Here is a 9,346-nt window from a genome sequence, read left to right as displayed (position 1 = left end):
TTTGAATGAGTCCACCCTGCAAGATTACTGTTATAAACATGAACCTTGTCTGAAAGGCAAAGGGGGAGGTGTTGCTGTAATTTATAGTAATATATTCAGAATTAGTGAGAAGTCTTGTTTTAAATATAATTCTTTTGAAGTGTTGTTGCTAAATGTAGCAATATATAGTGTAAATGATAAATCAGGTTTAACATTTGTGCTGGCTACTGTATACAGGCCACCAGGGCACCATACAGACTTTATCAAAGAATTTGCTGACTTTCTATCAGAGTTAGTTCTGGCTGCAGATAAAGTCATAATTGTTGGTGATTTTAATATACAAGTAGATAATGAAGAAGATGCATTGGGACTGGCATTTAAAGACATTCTTAACTCTACTGGAGTTAGACAACACGTGTCAGGACCTACTCATCGTCGTAATCATAGTCTAGATCCAATATTATCACACGGAATAAATGTTGATGCGTTTGAAATTCTGCAGCAGAGCGATGACATCTCAGATCATTATCTAGTCTCGTGTAAACTTCATTTAGCCAAGGCTGCAAAGCCGACTCCGTGTTACAAATATGTTAGACCTATCACTTCTGCCACTAAAGATTGCTTTATCAATAATCTTCCTAATCAGTTTCATCATCTCAGCATCCCAGATAGCTTAGAAGAACTAGATACTGCAACAGAAACTTTTAACTCTCTCTTTTCCAGCACTTTAGACACAGTTGCTCTGTTGCGCTTAAAGAAGATTAAAGAAAATAGTACAATGCCGTGGTACAATGAGCACACTCGGGCCCTTAAGAGAGCAGCCAGAAAAATGGAAGGCAACTGGAAGAAAACAAAACTAGAGGTATTTTGCATTTCATGGAAGGAGAGCTCGATTACTTACAGAGAGGCCTTAAAAGCTGCTAGATCTGCTTATTTTTCAACCCTATTAGAAGAAAATAAACAAAACCCTTGGTATTTATTTGAAACAGTGGCTAAACTAACGAAAAAGAAAGCTCCAAGCCCAGAGGTTTCCAAGCAACACAGCAGTAATGACTTTATGAACTTCTTTACTAACAAGATTGATAATATCAGGGAGAAAATTATAACTATGCAACCATCTACTACAGTATCGCATCAGGCAGTGCACTGTAATCTCCCTGAGGAAAAATTTGATTCATTTATTGCTATAGGAGAGGAAGAATTTTGCAAACTCGTTAATTCATCTAAATCGACAACATGTATGTTAGACCCTATACCGACTAAGCTACAGAAAGAGATGCTCCAAGAGGTCATAGATCCTCTTCCTAATATCATTAATTCATCTTTGTCTCTAGGATACGTACCAAAAACCTTTAAGCTGGCTATGATTAAACCGCTTGTTAAAAAAACGCAACTTGATCCTACAGAATTAGTCAATTACAGGCCGATCTCGAATCTACCCTTTCTGTCAAAGATATTAGAAAAGGTGGTATCCTCACAACTATGTTACTTTCTAGAAAGAAATGATATCTGCGATGATTATTAGTCCGGATTTAGACCGTACCATAGTACTGAGACGGCTCTCATTAGAGTCACACATGATTTGCTCTTATCATCCGATCGTGGTTGTATGTCTCTATTAGTGTTACTCGATCTTAGTGCTGCATTTGACACTATTGACCACAACATTCTTTTAAATAGACTCGAAAATTATGTTGGCATTAGTGGAATTGCACTAGCATGGTTTAAATCATACTTATCTGACCGTTTTCAGTTTGTAGCAGTAAATGAAGAGATGTCTCATCGGTCACAAGTTCAGTATGGCGTACCACAAGGCTCAGTACTAGGACTGCTGCTGTTCACTCTGTACATGCTACCCTTTGGAGATATCATTAGGAAACATGGAATTAGCTTTCACTGTTATGCCGACGACACTCAGCTGTATATTTCTTCAAAACCTAATGAAACTTTCTAATTCACAAAATTAACGTAATGCATAGCTGATATAAAGACTTGGATGACTAGTAATTTCCTACTTCTTAACTTTGATAAAACAGAGATTCTAATTATTGGACAAAAAAACTTCCTCACATAGAATACTGTCTAACACTTGATGGCTGCTCTGTTAAGTCTTCGTCGTCGGTTAGGAACCTGGGTGTGCTCTTTGATACCAATCTTTCATTTGAAAGACACGTGTCTAGTGTCTGTCAAACCGCATTTTTCCATCTTAAAAATATATCTAAATGACGTCATATGCTCTCATTGACAAATGCGGAACAATTAGTCCATGCGTTCATGACCTCAAGGCTAGATTATTGTAATTCTCTACTGGGTGGTTGCCCTGCACGCTTAATAAACAAACTACAGCTAGTTCAAAACGCAGCAGCTCGAGTTCTTACCAGAACCAGGAAGTATGACCAAATTAGCCCGGTTCTGTCAACACTGCACTGGTTGCCTATTACACATCGCATACATTTTAAAATATTGCTGATTACTTACAAAGCACTAAATGGTTAAGCTCCGCAGAACTTGAGCGAGCTCTCAACGCATTATAGTCCTTCACGTCTATTGCGATCTCAAAATTCCGGCCAGTTGATAATACCTAGAATATCAAAATCGACTGCTGGCGGTAGATCCTTCTCCTATTTAGCACCAAAACTCTGGAACAGCCTTCCTACCATTGTCCGGGAAGCAGACACATTCTGTCAGTTCAAAGCTAGACAATTATATTACTTTGAATGAGTCCACCCTGCAAGATTACTGTTATAAACATGAACCTTGTCTGAAAGGCAAAGGGGGAGGTGTTGCTGTAATTTATAGTAATATCTTCAGAATTAGTGAGAAGTCTTGTTTTAAATATAATTCTTTTAAAGTGTTGTTGCTAAATGTAGCAATATATAGTGTAAATGATAAATCAGGTTTAACATTTGTGCTGGCTACTGTATACAGGCCACCAGGGCACCATACAGACTTTATCAAAGAATTTGCTGACTTTCTATCAGAGTTAGTTCTGGCTGCAGATAAAGTCATAATTGTTGGTGATTTTAATATACAAGTAGATAATGAAGAAGATGCATTGGGACTGGCATTTAAAGACATTCTTAACTCTACTGGAGTTAGACAACACGTGTCAGGACCTACTCATCGTCGTAATCATAGTCTAGATCCAATATTATCACACGGAATAAATGTTGATGCCGTTGAAATTCTGCAGCAGAGCGATGACATCTCAGATCATTATCTAGTCTCGTGTAAACTTCATTTAGCCAAGGCTGCAAAGCCGACTCCGTGTTACAAATATGTTAGACCTATCACTTCTGCCACTAAAGATTGCTTTATCAATAATCTTCCTAATCAGTTTCATCATCTCAGCATCCCAGGTAGCTTAGAAGAACTAGATATTGCAACAGAAACTTTTAACTCTCTCTTTTCCAGCACTTTAGACACAGTTGCTCTGTTGCGCTTAAAGAAGATTAAAGAAAATAGTACAATGCCGTGGTACAACGAGCACACTCGGGCCCTTAAGAGAGCAGCCAGAAAATTGGAAGGCTACTGGAAGAAAACAAAACTAGAGGTATTTTGCATTTCATGGAAGGAGAGCTCGATTACTTACAGAGAGGCCTTAAAAGCTGCTAGATCTGCTTATTTTTCAACCCTATTAGAAGAAAATAAACAAAACCCTTGGTATTTATTTGAAACAGTGGCTAAACTAACGAAAAAGAAAGCTCCAAGCCCAGAGGTTTCCAAGCAACACAGCAGTAATGACTTTATGAACTTCTTTACTAACAAGATTGATAATATCAGGGAGAAAATTATAACTATGCAACCATCTACTACAGTATCGCATCAGGCAGTGCACTGTAATCTCCCTGAGGAAAAATTTGATTCATTTATTGCTATAGGAGAGGAAGAATTTTGCAAACTCGTTAATTCATCTAAATCGACAACATGTATGTTAGACCCTATACCGACTAAGCTACAGAAAGAGATGCTCCAAGAGGTCATAGATCCTCTTCCTAATATCATTAATTCATCTTTGTCTCTAGGATACGTACCAAAAACCTTTAAGCTGGCTATGATTAAACCGCTTGTTAAAAAAAACGCAACTTGATCCTACAGAATTAGTCAATTACAGGCCGATCTCGAATCTACCCTTTCTGTCAAAGATATTAGAAAAGGTGGTATCCTCACAACTATGTTACTTTCTAGAAAGAAATGATATCTGCGATGATTATTAGTCCGGATTTAGATCGTACCATAGTACTGAGACGGCTCTCATTAGAGTCACACATGATTTGCTCTTATCATCCGATCGTGGTTGTATGTCTCTATTAGTGTTACTCGATCTTAGTGCTGCATTTGACACTATTGACCACAACATTCTTTTAAATAGACTCGAAAATTATGTTGGCATTAGTGGAATTGCACTAGCATGGTTTAAATCATACTTATCTGACCGTTTTCAGTTTGTAGCAGTAAATGAAGAGATGTCTCATCGGTCACAAGTTCAGTATGGCGTACCACAAGGCTCAGTACTTGGACCGCTGCTGTTCACTCTGTACATGCTACCCTTAGGAGATATCATTAGGAAACATGGAATTAGCTTTCACTGTTATGCCGACGACACTCAGCTGTATATTTCTTCAAAACCTAATGAAACTTTCTAATTCACTAAATTAACGTAATGCATAGCTGATATAAAGACTTGGATGACTAGTAATTTCCTACTTCTTAACTCTGAAAAAACAGAGATTCTAATTATTGGACAAAAAAACTTCCTCACGTAGAATACTGTCTAACACTTAATGGCTGCTCTGTTAAGTCTTCGTCGTCGGTTAGGAACCTGGGTGTGCTCTTTGATACCAATCTTTCATTTGAAAGACACGTGTCTAGTGTCTGTCAAACCGCATTTTTCCATCTTAAAAATATATCTAAATGACGTCATATGCTCTCATTGACAAATGCGGAACAATTAGTCCATGCGTTCATGACCTCAAGGCTAGATTATTGTAATTCTCTACTGGGTGGTTGCCCTGCACGCTTAATAAACAAACTACAGCTAGTTCAAAACGCAGCAGCTCGAGTTCTTACCAGAACCAGGAAGTATGACCAAATTAGCCCGGTTCTGTCAACACTGCACTGGTTGCCTATTACACATCGCATACATTTTAAAATATTGCTGATTACTTACAAAGCACTAAATGGTTAAGCTCCGCAGAACTTGAGCGAGCTCTCAACGCATTATAGTCCTTCACGTCTATTGCGATCTCAAAATTCCGGCCAGTTGATAATACCTAGAATATCAAAATCGACTGCTGGCGGTAGATCCTTCTCCTATTTAGCACCAAAACTCTGGAACAGCCTTCCTACCATTGTCCGGGAAGCAGACACATTCTGTCAGTTCAAAGCTAGACAATTATATTACTTTGAATGAGTCCACCCTGCAAGATTACTGTTATAAACATGAACCTTGTCTGAAAGGCAAAGGGGGAGGTGTTGCTGTAATTTATAGTAATATCTTCAGAATTAGTGAGAAGTCTTGTTTTAAATATAATTCTTTTAAAGTGTTGTTGCTAAATGTAGCAATATATAGTGTAAATGATAAATCAGGTTTAACATTTGTGCTGGCTACTGTATACAGGCCACCAGGGCACCATACAGACTTTATCAAAGAATTTGCTGACTTTCTATCAGAGTTAGTTCTGGCTGCAGATAAAGTCATAATTGTTGGTGATTTTAATATACAAGTAGATAATGAAGAAGATGCATTGGGACTGGCATTTAAAGACATTCTTAACTCTACTGGAGTTAGACAACACGTGTCAGGACCTACTCATCGTCGTAATCATAGTCTAGATCCAATATTATCACACGGAATAAATGTTGATGCCGTTGAAATTCTGCAGCAGAGCGATGACATCTCAGATCATTATCTAGTCTCGTGTAAACTTCATTTAGCCAAGGCTGCAAAGCCGACTCCGTGTTACAAATATGTTAGACCTATCACTTCTGCCACTAAAGATTGCTTTATCAATAATCTTCCTAATCAGTTTCATCATCTCAGCATCCCAGATAGCTTAGAAGAACTAGATATTGCAACAGAAACTTTTAACTCTCTCTTTCCTGCACTTTAGACACAGTTGCTCCGTTGCGCTTAAAGAAGATTAAAGAAAATAGTACAATGCCGTGGTACAACGAGCACACTCGGGCCCTTAAGAGAGCAGCCAGAAAATTGGAAGGCTACTGGAAGAAAACAAAACTAGAGGTATTTTGCATTTCATGGAAGGAGAGCTCGATTACTTACAGAGAGGCCTTAAAAGCTGCTAGATCTGCTTATTTTTCAACCCTATTAGAAGAAAATAAACAAATCCTTGGTATTTATTTGAAACAGTGGCTAAACTAACGAAAAAGAAAGCTCCAAGCCCAGAGGTTTCCAAGCAACACAGCAGTAATGACTTTATGAACTTCTTTACTAAGAAGATTGATAATATCAGGGAGAAAATTATAACTATGCAACCGTCTACTACAGTATCGCATCAGGCAGTGCACTGTAGTCTCCCTGAGGAAAAATTTGATTCATTTATTGCTATAGGAGAGGAAGAATTTTGCAAACTTGTTAATTCATCTAAATCGACAACATGTATTTTAGACCCTATACCGACTAAGCTACAGAAAGAGATGCTCCAAGAGGTCATAGATCCTCTTCCTAATATCATTAATTCATCTTTGTCTCTAGGATACGTACCAAAAACCTTTAAGCTGGCTATGATTAAACCGCTTGTTAAAAAAACGCAACTTGATCCTACAGAATTAGTCAATTACAGGCCGATCTCGAATCTACCCTTTCTGTCAAAGATATTAGAAAAGGTGGTATCCTCACAACTATGTTACTTTCTAGAAAGAAATGATATCTGCGATGATTATTAGTCCGGATTTAGACCGTACCATAGTACTGAGACGGCTCTCATTAGAGTCACACATGATTTGCTCTTATCATCCGATCGTGGTTGTATGTCTCTATTAGTGTTACTCGATCTTAGTGCTGCATTTGACACTATTGACCACAACATTCTTTTAAATAGACTCGAAAATTATGTTGGCATTAGTGGAATTGCACTAGCATGGTTTAAATCATACTTATCTGACCGTTTTCAGTTTGTAGCAGTAAATGAAGAGATGTCTCATCGGTCACAAGTTCAGTATGGCGTACCACAAGGCTCAGTACTTGGACCGCTGCTGTTCACTCTGTACATGCTACCCTTAGGAGATATCATTAGGAAACATGGAATTAGCTTTCACTGTTATGCCGACGACACTCAGCTGTATATTTCTTCAAAACCTAATGAAACTTTCTAATTCACTAAATTAACGTAATGCATAGCTGATATAAAGACTTGGATGACTAGTAATTTCCTACTTCTTAACTCTGAAAAAACAGAGATTCTAATTATTGGACAAAAAAACTTCCTCACGTAGAATACTGTCTAACACTTAATGGCTGCTCTGTTAAGTCTTCGTCGTCGGTTAGGAACCTGGGTGTGCTCTTTGATACCAATCTTTCATTTGAAAGACACGTGTCTAGTGTCTGTCAAACCGCATTTTTCCATCTTAAAAATATATCTAAATGATGTCATATGCTCTCATTGACAAATGCGGAACAATTAGTCCATGCGTTCATGACCTCAAGGCTAGATTATTGTAATTCTCTACTGGGTGGTTGCCCTGCACGCTTAATAAACAAACTACAGCTAGTTCAAAACGCAGCAGCTCGAGTTCTTACCAGAACCAGGAAGTATGACCAAATTAGCCCGGTTCTGTCAACACTGCACTGGTTGCCTATTACACATCGCATACATTTTAAAATATTGCTGATTACTTACAAAGCACTAAATGGTTAAGCTCCGCAGAACTTGAGCGAGCTCTCAACGCATTATAGTCCTTCAGGTCTATTGCGATCTCAAAATTCCGGCCAGTTGATAATACCTAGAATATCAAAATCGACTGCTGGCGGTAGATCCTTCTCCTATTTAGCACCAAAACTCTGGAACAGCCTTCCTACCATTGTCCGGGAAGCAGACACATTCTGTCAGTTCAAAGCTAGACAATTATATTACTTTGAATGAGTCCACCCTGCAAGATTACTGTTATAAACATGAACCTTGTCTGAAAGGCAAAGGGGGAGGTGTTGCTGTAATTTATAGTAATATCTTCAGAATTAGTGAGAAGTCTTGTTTTAAATATAATTCTTTTAAAGTGTTGTTGCTAAATGTAGCAATATATAGTGTAAATGATAAATCAGGTTTAACATTTGTGCTGGCTACTGTATACAGGCCACCAGGGCACCATACAGACTTTATCAAAGAATTTGCTGACTTTCTATCAGAGTTAGTTCTGGCTGCAGATAAAGTCATAATTGTTGGTGATTTTAATATACAAGTAGATAATGAAGAAGATGCATTGGGACTGGCATTTAAAGACATTCTTAACTCTACTGGAGTTAGACAACACGTGTCAGGACCTACTCATCGTCGTAATCATAGTCTAGATCCAATATTATCACACGGAATAAATGTTGATGCCGTTGAAATTCTGCAGCAGAGCGATGACATCTCAGATCATTATCTAGTCTCGTGTAAACTTCATTTAGCCAAGGCTGCAAAGCCGACTCCGTGTTACAAATATGTTAGACCTATCACTTCTGCCACTAAAGATTGCTTTATCAATAATCTTCCTAATCAGTTTCATCATCTCAGCATCCCAGATAGCTTAGAAGAACTAGATATTGCAACAGAAACTTTTAACTCTCTCTTTCCTGCACTTTAGACACAGTTGCTCCGTTGCGCTTAAAGAAGATTAAAGAAAATAGTACAATGCCGTGGTACAACGAGCACACTCGGGCCCTTAAGAGAGCAGCCAGAAAATTGGAAGGCTACTGGAAGAAAACAAAACTAGAGGTATTTTGCATTTCATGGAAGGAGAGCTCGATTACTTACAGAGAGGCCTTAAAAGCTGCTAGATCTGCTTATTTTTCAACCCTATTAGAAGAAAATAAACAAATCCTTGGTATTTATTTGAAACAGTGGCTAAACTAACGAAAAAGAAAGCTCCAAGCCCAGAGGTTTCCAAGCAACACAGCAGTAATGACTTTATGAACTTCTTTACTAAGAAGATTGATAATATCAGGGAGAAAATTATAACTATGCAACCGTCTACTACAGTATCGCATCAGGCAGTGCACTGTAGTCTCCCTGAGGAAAAATTTGATTCATTTATTGCTATAGGAGAGGAAGAATTTTGCAAACTTGTTAATTCATCTAAATCGACAACATGTATTTTAGACCCTATACCGACTAAGCTACAGAAAGAGATGCTCCAAGAGGTCATAGAT

Source organism: Scardinius erythrophthalmus (genome assembly GCF_964197995.2).
Source record: "Scardinius erythrophthalmus genome assembly, chromosome: 16".
NCBI lineage: Eukaryota > Metazoa > Chordata > Actinopteri > Cypriniformes > Leuciscidae > Scardinius > Scardinius erythrophthalmus.
This window is presented reverse-complemented; position numbering follows the sequence as displayed.